The following is a 12066-nucleotide window of genomic DNA, read 5'->3' on the forward strand; positions in this document are numbered from 1 at the left end:
CCTGTTTTCCATCAGACACAATAGGTTTATTATTCTTTTAGGGTCTTGTGTGTTAAAGAATTTCGAATAAAGATTCCTCCTAGCAGCAGTATTTGCTTTCCTCCTCTGATTCTAAGGGAAAGTCTTTAATAAATTCAATAACTATTTCGTCAGTACCTTCAAGAGGTCCAGAATTGCATGTGAATTTGTGTGTGTGTGTGTGTGTGTGTGTGTGTGTGTGTGTGTGTATGGAAAGCTCTTTGTCAGATCTTTTTAAATTTTAAAGTACATTTTAAGGGACTTCCCTGGTGGTCCAGTGGTAAAGAATCCGCCTTCCGATGAAGGGGATGCAGGTGCGATCCCTGTTCGGGGAACTAAGATCCCACATGCCGCGGGGCAACTAAGCCTGGCTGCAACTGCTGAGCCCACGCACCACAGCTACAGAGCCCACGCACTCTGGAGCCCGTGCGCCACAACTAGAGAGAAGCCCGCGCACTGCAACGAAGATTCCGCGTGCCTCAACTAAGACCCAACGGAGCCAAAACTATAAATAAATAAATATTTAAAAAATAAAGTATATTTATATACTGTTCGTGTATAAAATTATTAACAAATTGAAAGTATCAGGTAGAAGAGAATTTAAAGGGAGTATTTGTAGACATACTTTCTTTCCGTGGTTCCTAGGAGACAAAACTACAAGAAACTACGGCAAGAAAGTTCCAAGAGAGATCAAGTAAGAAGGAAAGCTGAGGTTTCCATCCCTAACCAGCACAAGCCTCACAGAGAGCTGGCTCTAGAAGTTTACTAAAAGAAAATATTTCAAGGAGCCTGAATGGTCCAGGCTTTCAGTTACCAGCTTTCTAAGTACATATTTCATGACCACTCTGGAAATAAACGCGAGGGGTTAAGAAGGGTCCCTTTAATGCAAAGGTGTGAGAAGAGTTTGGAGTACGTGCAACCTCCAGTCCCAGCACCGACTCTCCAGCCTGAGGTGCATCAGTATCCCCTGGAGGGCTGGTTAAAACACAGATCATAGGCACCACCCTGAGAATTTCTGATTCAGTAGATCGGGGGTAGGGTCTAAGAATTTGCACTTCTCGCAGGTTCCCAGGTGATGCTGATGCTGAGAACTGCTGCTTTAGTGGATAGAAAGGAGGTCTGGACATCGGGCTCCCTGGCTGCAGGCTTGGATGGGCCATCTAACCAGCTCTGCAACTATCATAAAATCACACATGCTCTTGGTCTTTGTTTCCTAATCTGTCAAACGAAAGTAATAGTTGACTAGCTCCTCCCAGCCCACTTTAACATCTGCAGGGTTACAGAGTAATAAAATGGGATTATGGATAAGAAGGTAGAGTGAAAAGTATATGCAAAGTGTGCTGTTTAATTTTCAGAGTAGATGAGAAGCTACCCGGCCACCCAGCCAGTCTTCATCTCCAAAAACCAAATCGGAAATAACCTGCAGCTTTGCTTCTCTACATGCTTCACAGCCCTGCAAATCCACAACTGACTTTAAGGCTGGGCTTGGAGAAGGTGTTCCCTCCACACCCCTGCGTCTCCTCAGAAGGGAGCTCCAGGCACGGTGGTTGCTGCTATGGTCTTTCTTTTGTTTTATTCGAAGGAAATGTGCTCTGGGCCATGCCTGGCTTAGATCTGGTCCAGCCCAGAGGAGAGACCCCATCCTAAACAGAGGACAACATTTCCTGTACACCTGAGTTCTCTCTGAAGGAAGCAGAAGCCCAGATGTCAAGGGTAACTTAGAATTTTGATCTAGTATTAGAAATGAAAACTGCTAGAACAATGACAAGGAGGTAACCAGGCCGAGGGGAAAACATTTTGATATTTCTCAGCACCAGCACCATACCCACCATCTCGGTTCATCTCCATTGATGATGTGCAGTCAGCCCTGTTGACTGCATGATTGATTAGGAATCTGGCTCGTCACAGAGCAGACAGTGTATTTAGCTTTTCTCTGGGCCTGCAGTTCTCCATCATACCAGGAGGATTAGCAGATACTTTATTCTTTTGAGGAGTTGAGTTGTTGCTGGATGCGTAGGCATCTGTCATGGGGAGGTGGATAGAGAAGTAAGCATTTCAACGTCCTTAGGCAGTGTGGGATTTGGGATTTAGCTAAGTCATGTGAAAAACTGGGAAGCCCTCTCTGTATGCGTGTACTTGGATTCCTTGGCCTTATGTAGTGGGGCTGAATCAGAGGAGTCTGAAAGTCTGAAAATGTCTCATGCTTCCCCCACCCTATTCTTTATCCTGCCATGTGGGGCTATGTTGTACCCTGGGAAGGGCAGAACAAAAAGACAGGAAGTACTGAAACCCTGAGAGCCACGTGGATCTGAGCCTGCCATGGCAGTCTTGGACTGCTTACCTCCACGCTTTTTTGGCTAGAGGAATAAACTTGAATTTTAAGTGGCCACGATTTTGCATCTGTGTTGCTCACAGCAGATGTAGTCCTCACTGTTAAGATGGTTTCTGCGGGGCCGGCACATGGCTCAGGTTAAGTCCATCACAATTCCTTGCTCTGCTGTAGGCGCACGTACCGATGGGGAAGAAAAGAGTTTCTCTTCCTTTTAGATCTGAGACTCTGGTTCATAGGCCCCATAGATTTTTTTCCTTGAAGATCTGTCTTGGAATGAAATAAACACACAGAGGGAGACAAAGCCACAAAGGGAGAAAAAGAACTCAGAGCATTGTTTGAGCCCCTGAACCCAGCTGAGCCTGCAGGTGTACCAATCCAGTATCTTCCCCAGTTACAGGAGCTAATAAATGTCCACGCCCGCTTCAACTCGTCTGAGTTGTGGTTTCATTATTTGTAACAGAGAGATCTTTTTTGTGTGCGTGGTACGCGGGCCTCTCCCTGCTGTGGCCTCTCCCGTTGCGGAGCACAGGCTCCGGACGCGCAGGCCCAGCGGCCATGGCTCACGGGCCCAGCCGCTCCGCGGCATGTGGGATCTCCCCGGACCGGGGCACGAACCCGTGTCCCCTGCATCGGCAGGCGGACTCTCCACCACCGCGCCACCAGGGAAGCCCCAGAGAGATCTTTAAGTGACTCAACTGCTGCAGCACATAATTGGCTCATCTGTAAAGAGGGGAAATAACTGGGATGAGTCTAAGGTTAAATAAAATGTTATACTACATAAGATTATAAACTTGAATTGAGACGCATATGCTGATGAGTTCATCAGCCTCCCTTATTTTGCTCAGTGACTTATTCTTCCTTTCCGGCTTCATAATGGGCATGATTTTAAAGTCAAACCTTGGCAAAATGATGATTTTGGATGTCATGTATCTTCAGGGTTACTTTCAAAAACTCCTAATGATGAATTAAATGCAAACATGGGGAGGTTATATGTATTTTGATCCTGAGTAGAGATTGTATCTGAATCTGGGTTCTCTCTCCTGTGTGTGTGTGTAATTTCTAAACACATACACACAGTTTGATACAAAATGATCATGGCTAAATTCATTCCATAGTCACTGCTTGCCAGATACTCTTCTGGGGCCTTTATAAGAAGCAACTCTTCACAGGCATCTGTCAGACCTGTCCAGTTATTATCCCCTTTTGTGTTGTGGAAATAGAGTCACAAGAGACTTTACCCAAGGTCGCAAAGCTAAGACACGCTGGGCTGACCATTGGAAAGCACAAGGTCTGGCTCCAGAGCACAAGCTCTTCCCCACCACTTACGCAACCAGATCGGCTGTCAGTCAACACTAATGCACAACACGATGCGTTCACGCTGCAAACCGAAGCCGAGAATTCAAAGAATCCAAGTAGCAAATCAGCCGCTGCTTCACTCTGCCCATCATACGGGAAATCATGATGTAGCCACATTGATTAGGACCAAGGTCAGTTGGTCCACGTGTGTTCAGACACAGCCTCGGGAATACACTTCATCCCTAGGAAATCGTAGTCTCCTCCTGTGTGTCTAAATGGCATCCAGCATTCTGAGAATGCTTGCTCTGTCTGTGGCAAGAATAAACATAGGAGCACTGGTCAGTGGAACCCCATGGAAACTCTTTTGCATGAAGAGTAAAGATTAACATGGCAGGTACGCTCAAGCTGCTCCCTTTGGGGAGTCGACCAGTTGGCTAATGGGGGATCTACTTTCTTTTTTTTTTAATTGGTTCTAGTTATCTGTGTCTTTAGATAAATCTTTGATCATTTCCAAGTACTGGCTTCTTACTGGAGAGTTATTATGAAATCTGAAAGAGATAAATATAAGAAACAAAGTAGAAGTGCAAAGTATTAGCCATGTCCTATGACATGTAATTTGAAGAGAGCCAGGAGGCGTAACTGCCCCCAGATTGCTCACATGCCTTTGTGTTGGTGTGTCTGAGAGGCCTTTATGAAATTTAAGTTATTTGTGGATGAATTAAAATTAATTATTGCCCTAAAATATCGGCCGGCTAATGTGGTCCTGAGAACGCTGGGATACAGGCTAAAAATGTCTGGATGGTGTGGAGGTGCTTTGACAGATTCCCCAGACAGGTAAGGGCAGACTGTGGGCCACGAACACTTAGGAGTTGGGTTACTGACAGGGCAAGATGTGGCAAAGTCAAAAGCTCCATTTCATGGCTTCCTCCAGGGTCCATGTAGCTATTTCCCATAGCGGAGCAACTCTACTTTCCATAAAGCAACATAGCTGGCGTCCTTTCATGCTCCATCAGAGACCAGAAAAGGAAGTCGTTCCATGTTTGCCCAGAACGCCGGCCATTATGCTCTGGGCTGCCCTGAGATGAGATTATAAAGCAGGATTAAGGTTGGAGATGCCTTAAGTTCTCCATCCTTTCTATCACCACGTTGTCCCTCTCTCATTTTCTGTGCTCGGAGCTCTCCCTGCTGTGGGGGTCTGCGTGCATCGCAGGGAAGCAGCAGTGTGGTGGTGACGTGCACACATTCTAGGTCAGACATTCTGCATTCAACAGCTGACTCTACCATTCTTGAACTGTGTGACCCTGGGCAAGTGATTAACCTCTCTGTGCTTAGTTTATTCATCTGTAAAATAAAGAGAAAAAGAATATTTAGTCAACCCTAGAAGGGTTTGTTGTCAGGCTTAAATGAGATGCTAGGACAGCACCAAACACATGGTAAGAACTCAATAAATGTTAGTTAATATAGATAGTTAACAGCCATTTTCAGTGGAGGGTAAATTTCATGTCATTTGCTGTGTCCCTCTCCTGGAGCCTGGTACATGTTAAGCCTCATCTCTCCTTGTGATTTTGTTTTCTGTTAGAGGGGTGTCCCATGTTAGGCAGAAGGGCTGACAGCTATCCTGAGGGTATGAGTAATATCCCAGGCATATGACACTCTCCCGCAGTCAGAAGTCATATGCCTCTTATGCAAGCCCAGGTCAGCTTGTCCCTCTGCCCTAAGGGCCAGCCCTTTGGCAGTGGTACTGTTTACTTCTCCTGAATCTTCTTGGATCACACTTCAGCTGGCAGAGCGAGCAGCCTCCTCTTCATCGTGTGTCTGGAGACTAGACTATAAACTTACCAGCTGCTGGCTGGAGTGTCACTTAGCCCTAGGACAGCGGCGGATTCACCACAGATTGAAAATGAAAGCTCAGCCCGGCAGTAGGTTTCTGTGGGTGAATGAGAAAAGAGAATAAGACCGTCCTGGCTCATCCTCTTGCAGGTGCATTGATGGGCAAGTGTGAGGGTCCTGTGAAACATGGAAGGCACCCATCTTTATTTCTCAAACTACCTTCCACACTCCTGTCTGGAATGGGGGGACTGGGTGATTTCTGGGGCTGCTTTTAGCTTTGCCTTTAGGTCTATAAATAAGATTCTGTCCGTGAGGAAGGAGAAAAAACAGAAGGAGGGAGCTATCCTGGCTAGTATCTCGCAGAAATGTACACCTGCCAGTAAAACCCATCACACCTACTGGAACTATGTGCCTGGAATGCTGGCTCTCCCCATACCTTGACATCTCTTTCTACATCATTTCTTTTCCTCCTGCAAGGATCATAAACTGTTTTTTTTTTTTTTTTTTTTTTGGTACGCGGTCCTCTCAGTGCGCGACCAGGGAAACCCCATAATATTGATATAGACGTGTTAGGAGGTGGGGACAGAGAGTGATTCTTTCGTGCCTGGTTTCTGTCATTCTGTTCATAGTCCCAAGTTACTTGTCCTCTGCACGCTGCCCTCCAGGCTCTTCATCCACGGGCCCACAGTAGCTGCACACCTTTGAGGTTCTGTCAAGGGGCTCAGGGAGGCGCTTCCTCTAATGACCACCAGGTGGTGATCAAGCCTCAGGAGAAGCTGGCGGACTGCTGGGGAGGAGCCGGAGCTTGGAGGCCAGCTGTCACTCATCAGCCCAGTTGGCCATCCCGTCAGGGCTGCCCTGACCAGGACAGCTGTGAACAGAGCGCCTCTGGGCATGGGAAGCGCTCACAGTTCCAGAAAAGCAGTAAAGGGATGTACGAATTTCCTCGGTTAATCAAAATCAAACGCCTCTTGCCACCGCTGCCGGAGGTTGGGGCGATTTGGCAGGATGGAGGACGGAGGATGGTACCCATTAAAATTAGTTTCCAAAAAGGCGGGACCCAGAGTCATCCCTGGATCCTGGGAAGTGGGCTGTGACAGCAGTCTGCCTAGGACTTGCCCAATCCGTTCCTGTTTCTTTTCATGCTGAGAAAAAGCCTTTTTTTTTTTTTTTTCTGGACTCCTGGGTTTGTTCTATTTAGTTTCTAATAGTCACCAGCATACTTCCTTTGGGACTTGGCTCTGCATTAAAAAATAAAAACCCTGGGGTGGAAACGGAGTTGAGTAACCCCCATCCTTGGCCCATTCTTGCAGGGGGAACACTCATGACCTTTCAACTCTTCATCGCAAAGTTTGCAGGTGAAACGGAAAGAATAGATGTCTAGATCATTATTCTAAACATAGACAAGGTGCCTGTAAGTAGACCACACACAGCCCACATGGGAAAATAGTATTCGGAGACAAATAACAGGGGTCTGGCCCAGGGCGGGCTTTAGTAATCGTGCCCATCTTTTCGTCTTTCTTTTTCTGTCTGCTCCGTATTCAGTAAGAATAGAGTCAAGAAAATTGTTTCCTCTCTAGAATGTGCCACAGAATAGACTTAGACATCTGTCCACCGGGACAGAAGGAAAGATGGGGCGGTGAGGTTGGTAAATGGGAAGTAATCAGGGGCTTCATCGTCGCTTCCTTCAGTACCACGGGTACTGGAGGTGGCGGTGGCTATGTTACAGGCCTGGCCCAGGGGGCAATTCCATTCTCTCCTCTTGGCCACTGCTTGACACCAGCAGAGATAAGGGATGGTTTGCGATGAAGCTCCGGAGGGGCAGGTGGCCTGTGAGGGAGGCTGCTGCTCCTGGAAGGAGGGGCACCTGAAGTCTGCTACGTGGGTCCATTTGATGCTGGGGAGACAGTGCTCAGAGCATGCCTCCCCTGGGGACCCACTCATCACAGGCTCTCCCACTTCCCCAGACTTCCATCTTCTGGGACCTGAGCTCAAAGGACCCTGAAGCAGTCACAGCTGGAAGTTGAGCTGCAGGGTGTCCCCACCTGCAGGAGGGTTCTGAAGACACCTGGGGTCGTAGAGCAGGCCTGGGCCTCTCAGGGTCCTCCCTACACTGCTGGGCAACAGAGGCCCAATATATGCCCACTGGGCTGTGTGTGCCGGGGGCTGAGTCACGCCCGGGACTCCAGAAGAGGCCCTGGACCCTTTTGGGAAGCACAGAAGGTCCATGTAAAGGCATGTCTTGGAGCAACATTGTCCAAAGACTGCCAACCTGCATGTGTGCTTTGGGCCTCTTAAGAAAAATCATCTTGTCACATATAGGATCATCTTGAAGGAAATCTTCAAAGCCAACCATTTGGTGAGTGCCATCTCACTCCCTCATGGGTACGGCATGAAGCGTGCCCTACCCATCCTAATTCAGGGCTCTCCTGATGACCCTCGACACCCAGGCCTAGAATGCCCCTGGACACTCACTAGGGTCATCAGAGCTTACTGTCCCCTCCCCAAGGCTCCCCTGTCGTCAGCCTCTCTCTGCCTTTCAAAGAGATAATGGAGGTAATCTATTATTTGCATAGTACTTCGTTTCCAAAACATGTTCCTATAAACTATGGTTTGGGGGCCTGACAACAGCCTTGAGAGGTAATTAGAATGATCCCTATTTTCTAGATGAGCAAACCAAGGACCAGAGAACTTCAGTGAAGGGCCCAGGGGAGTGAGGAAAGGTGTCTTTCTGTTCTGGGAGCCGTGTTCTTTCTGCTACGCCACACCAATGAGACAGTAAGCTTGTCCTCCAGGAAAGAAGACTGATGCGGATCTCCCGGCCCTTCCTCCTTTCTGGGAAAGATGCGAGGCTGCAGTTTTCTGGGGCTGATTCCGTGCTTGTCAATAATCTCCAAGGACAGTTTATAACAGTGTGGCTTTCAGGCCAGCTTGGAGGGGCAGGAGTTATACGGAAGAGAAGTATTTGGGGCCTTACGGATTTATGTCCCCTCCACCTCCCATATGTGTAAGCATCTCTGCAAAGACCAGCCCGGATGCTGTGGTACAGGCCTGTTTTAAATTCATTTTCCTACCCTGCTGTTCGTATAGAGAAAGGAAGCAGAATAGCAGAATGCATTTATCTCTGATTTGTGCTTCAAATATGTGTTTCCCAGTGTAGTAGCTTCTAGATACACGTGGCTCCTTAGCCCTGGAAATGTGCTGGGCACTTGTGGAGTAAAACACACACTAGATTGTGAACACTTAGTATCAAAAAAAAAAAAGGAATGTAAAATATCTCATCAAGAAGTTTACAGGGCTTCCCTGGTGGTGCAGTGGTTGAGAGTCCGCCTGCCGATGCAGGGGACACAGGTTCGTGCCCCGGTCCGGGAAGATCCCACATGCCGCGGAGCGGCTGGGCCCGTGAGCCATGGCCGCTGAGCCTGCGCGTCCGGAGCCTGTGCTCCGCCACGGGAGAGGCCACAACAGTGAGAGGCCCGCGTACCGCAAAAAAAAAAAAGAGAAGTTCACATAAATTACATCTTGAAATGCTAAGATTTTAGATCTGTTGGGTTAAGCCAAATGTATTACTGCAATTCATTTTATCAACTTACTTTTTGTAAAGTGACTCCTTAAAAATGAAAAGTACACGTGACTTAGCGTTCTACCAGACCGTGCAGCGTTCCCAGCCTTCCTGAGTAGTTCAAAGACGGCTGCATTCCTTTTCACATAACGTATTCGTAGGAAGCATGCTTTTCTTCCTGTTTATATGAATAAACTTCATAAAGCCAGGGGGAAAGGTCTTCAAAATACAAAACTAAACAATTTCCTTTCCAAATGATGTATACATTATCTTTCAAAGAAAAACATCAGGGTAGGGAATTCCCTGGCGGTCCAGTGGTTATGGCTGGACCATAACATGTTTCCAGTGCACGGGGCACGGGTTCCATCCCTTGTCGGGGAACTAAGATCCTGCTTGCCGTGCGGTGCAGCCAAAAAATAAATGTAAAAATATGCACACACACACACAGAAACAAAAGAAAAGACAAACATCAGGGCAAAAGAGCAGACAATTCCAGACAAAGTCCTGTGACCCATGCAAGCATGTGATGGCAGGTTAACGCCGTGAGAGAGGGATGCGTCTCCTGAGGTATGAAAACGTTTCCAGTTCCAGGCACGGGCTGCAGGTGGCAGCACGTCATTGGTGGGGGTGGGGTGGGAAACTTTGAGGATGAGAAGTGCCCAGCATAGGAGGAGCACTTTGACTTGGTTTTTAAGGAGTGGGAGGTCAGATGAACAAAAGCTTAGAGAACAGGCCAGCACCTGTGTACTCAGATCTCTGCCCTGTTGGCCTAAATGTCAAACGTACTTTAGACTGAGTACATTAGAGCTCCTGGGCTCACTCTACCTGCCACACCAGACGCACACCGCGTGGGGAAGGCGGTCTGCTACGGAGTTGTGTGCCTCTTTTCATCTGGACAAATCAAGCTTTCCCACACGGCACTTTTCCTGAATTTCCACACAGCTGGAAGCCATCCCCTTGGGAAGGGTGCCTTCTGTCACATTTGCATATTCAGCAGACAGAATAACGTTGATATATTTGCAGCACACAAGCCTTATTACTGATACTGCCAGAGAGACCCTTCGCAGTGTGATTACTCTTATGGACAAAGGAAAGTTTGCAGGTCACATATCTGCAGCTTAGGCCTCATACAGATTCTACAGAGCAGTGCTGGGTCCTTAACTTTTTTTAAATTATTAATTTATTTTTGGCTGTGTTGGGTCTTCGTTGCTGTGCTTGGGCTTTCCCTAGTTGTGGCGAGTGGGGGTTACTCTTTGTTGCGGTGCACAGGCTTCTCACTGTGGTGGCTTCTCTTGTTGTGGAGCATGGGCTCTAGGCACGCGGGCTTCAGTAGTTGTGGCACATGGGCTCAGTAGTTGTGGCTCACGGGCTGTAGAGCACAGGCTCAGTAGTTGTGGCGCACAGCTTTAGTTGCTCCGTGGCATGTGGGATCTTCCCGGACCGGGGCTCGAACCCATGTCGCCTGCATTGGCAGGCGGATTCTTAACCGCTGTGCCACCAGGGAAATCCCTAACTTTGTTTTTTTAAAGAATCTGAAGAAATAGCTTGTATCATCTTCTCCCCTGCACTGGGAGCCAGACCTGTGACTCTGATGAGATGTCACTCCCATGAGTAGATTACATCACAGGGCAAAGGTGAAGGAATTCTGCGGATGTAATTAAGGTCCCTAATCACCTGGCTTTGAGTTAATCTCAAGGGAGATTATCGTGGGTGGGCCAGACCTAATCAGGTGAGTCCTTTAAAAGAGGGTCTGGAGATCAGAGACCGAAGAAGTCACAGAGATTCAAAGCAGCATAGAAGCTCTTCTGTTGACTTTGAAGAAGAAAACTGCCTTATTGGGAGAAGACCACATGGCAGGGGATGGTTGGATGCCTCCAGGAGCTAAGGACCTCAGTCCTATTAACTACAAAGAATGAAATTCTGCCAAGCAATCACTGAGCTCAGAGGAGGACCCCAGCTCTCAGATGAGACCGCAGCCCTGGCCAACAACTTGAGTTCAGCCTGATGAGACCCTGAGCAGAGGACCAGGTTAAGCCATGCCCAGAAACTGCGTGATAACAAACAGGTGTGGTTTTCAGCTTCTAAGTTTGCAGTAGTATGTTACAAAGCAGTAGAAAACGAATACAGGAAATACAGGACCATGTTGCAGAAATATCTGTTGCTAACAGAACCCATGGGGCTCTGTTTTTGGCTGTCCATGAAAATTCCAACCAAGCCACACCCAAATGTCAGAACAGGCATTTGTTTATTTGTTTCCCAGACAGTCAGGTCCTGAAAGCATTACTTCCAGGTCCCCTGTTTAAAGCCTCTTAAGCTTCTGGACTCCACATGCTGAGTGGGAGTGTGGATGGTGTGAGGAAAGACATCAGCTCTGTCAGCCAGCTGAGCTCAGCTGTGAATTTCTGACACCCCTCACCCTCGCCCCCATACCTGAAGAATAGATGTGACCATTCACTGAAGAAGACGGAATTAAATTCTGGTGAACGTGGGGAAGCCTGAAACAACAGCAGTAGCCTATTCCAAGAGCACAGACAATTTATATAAAGAAAACTTCACTCGATCTTGTTAGATTTTTATTGTTATAAGCACAGAAAAGACACAGAGCTGTATGCTGGCATGCTATTAAGACACGGCTGAAAATCCCAAGTCATAAATTAGAAACCTGTAGCATCTCATTCCAAAGCTAACATCTTTGAAATGATGAGACACTATTTTCACTGGCGTTCAGAAAATATGTGAGAGAGACAGACCCACTGAAAGCCCCTCCTTTATTTTGGACACTCAGGGAATCAGAGTTCTGTTGGCCTGAGTTATTGACTTTCTCTTAGGGGTGCAGAGCCCCATTTAACATCACCTTCACCTGCCACAAATAAAATGCATTCCACCTACATGGCATTTCTATGCCTACATGGCATTTCTATGACCACACTTGTTTCCTTTTGTCTTCTCAAATGGTCGTGACTTTCTGTTCCACTTGCCTCAGAATAACTCCTTCCCCCACCTGTTCTTGCTGGTTGCTATAATCTTT

Source organism: Lagenorhynchus albirostris, chromosome 10, assembly GCF_949774975.1.
Source record: "Lagenorhynchus albirostris chromosome 10, mLagAlb1.1, whole genome shotgun sequence".
NCBI classification, from domain to species: domain Eukaryota; kingdom Metazoa; phylum Chordata; class Mammalia; order Artiodactyla; family Delphinidae; genus Lagenorhynchus; species Lagenorhynchus albirostris.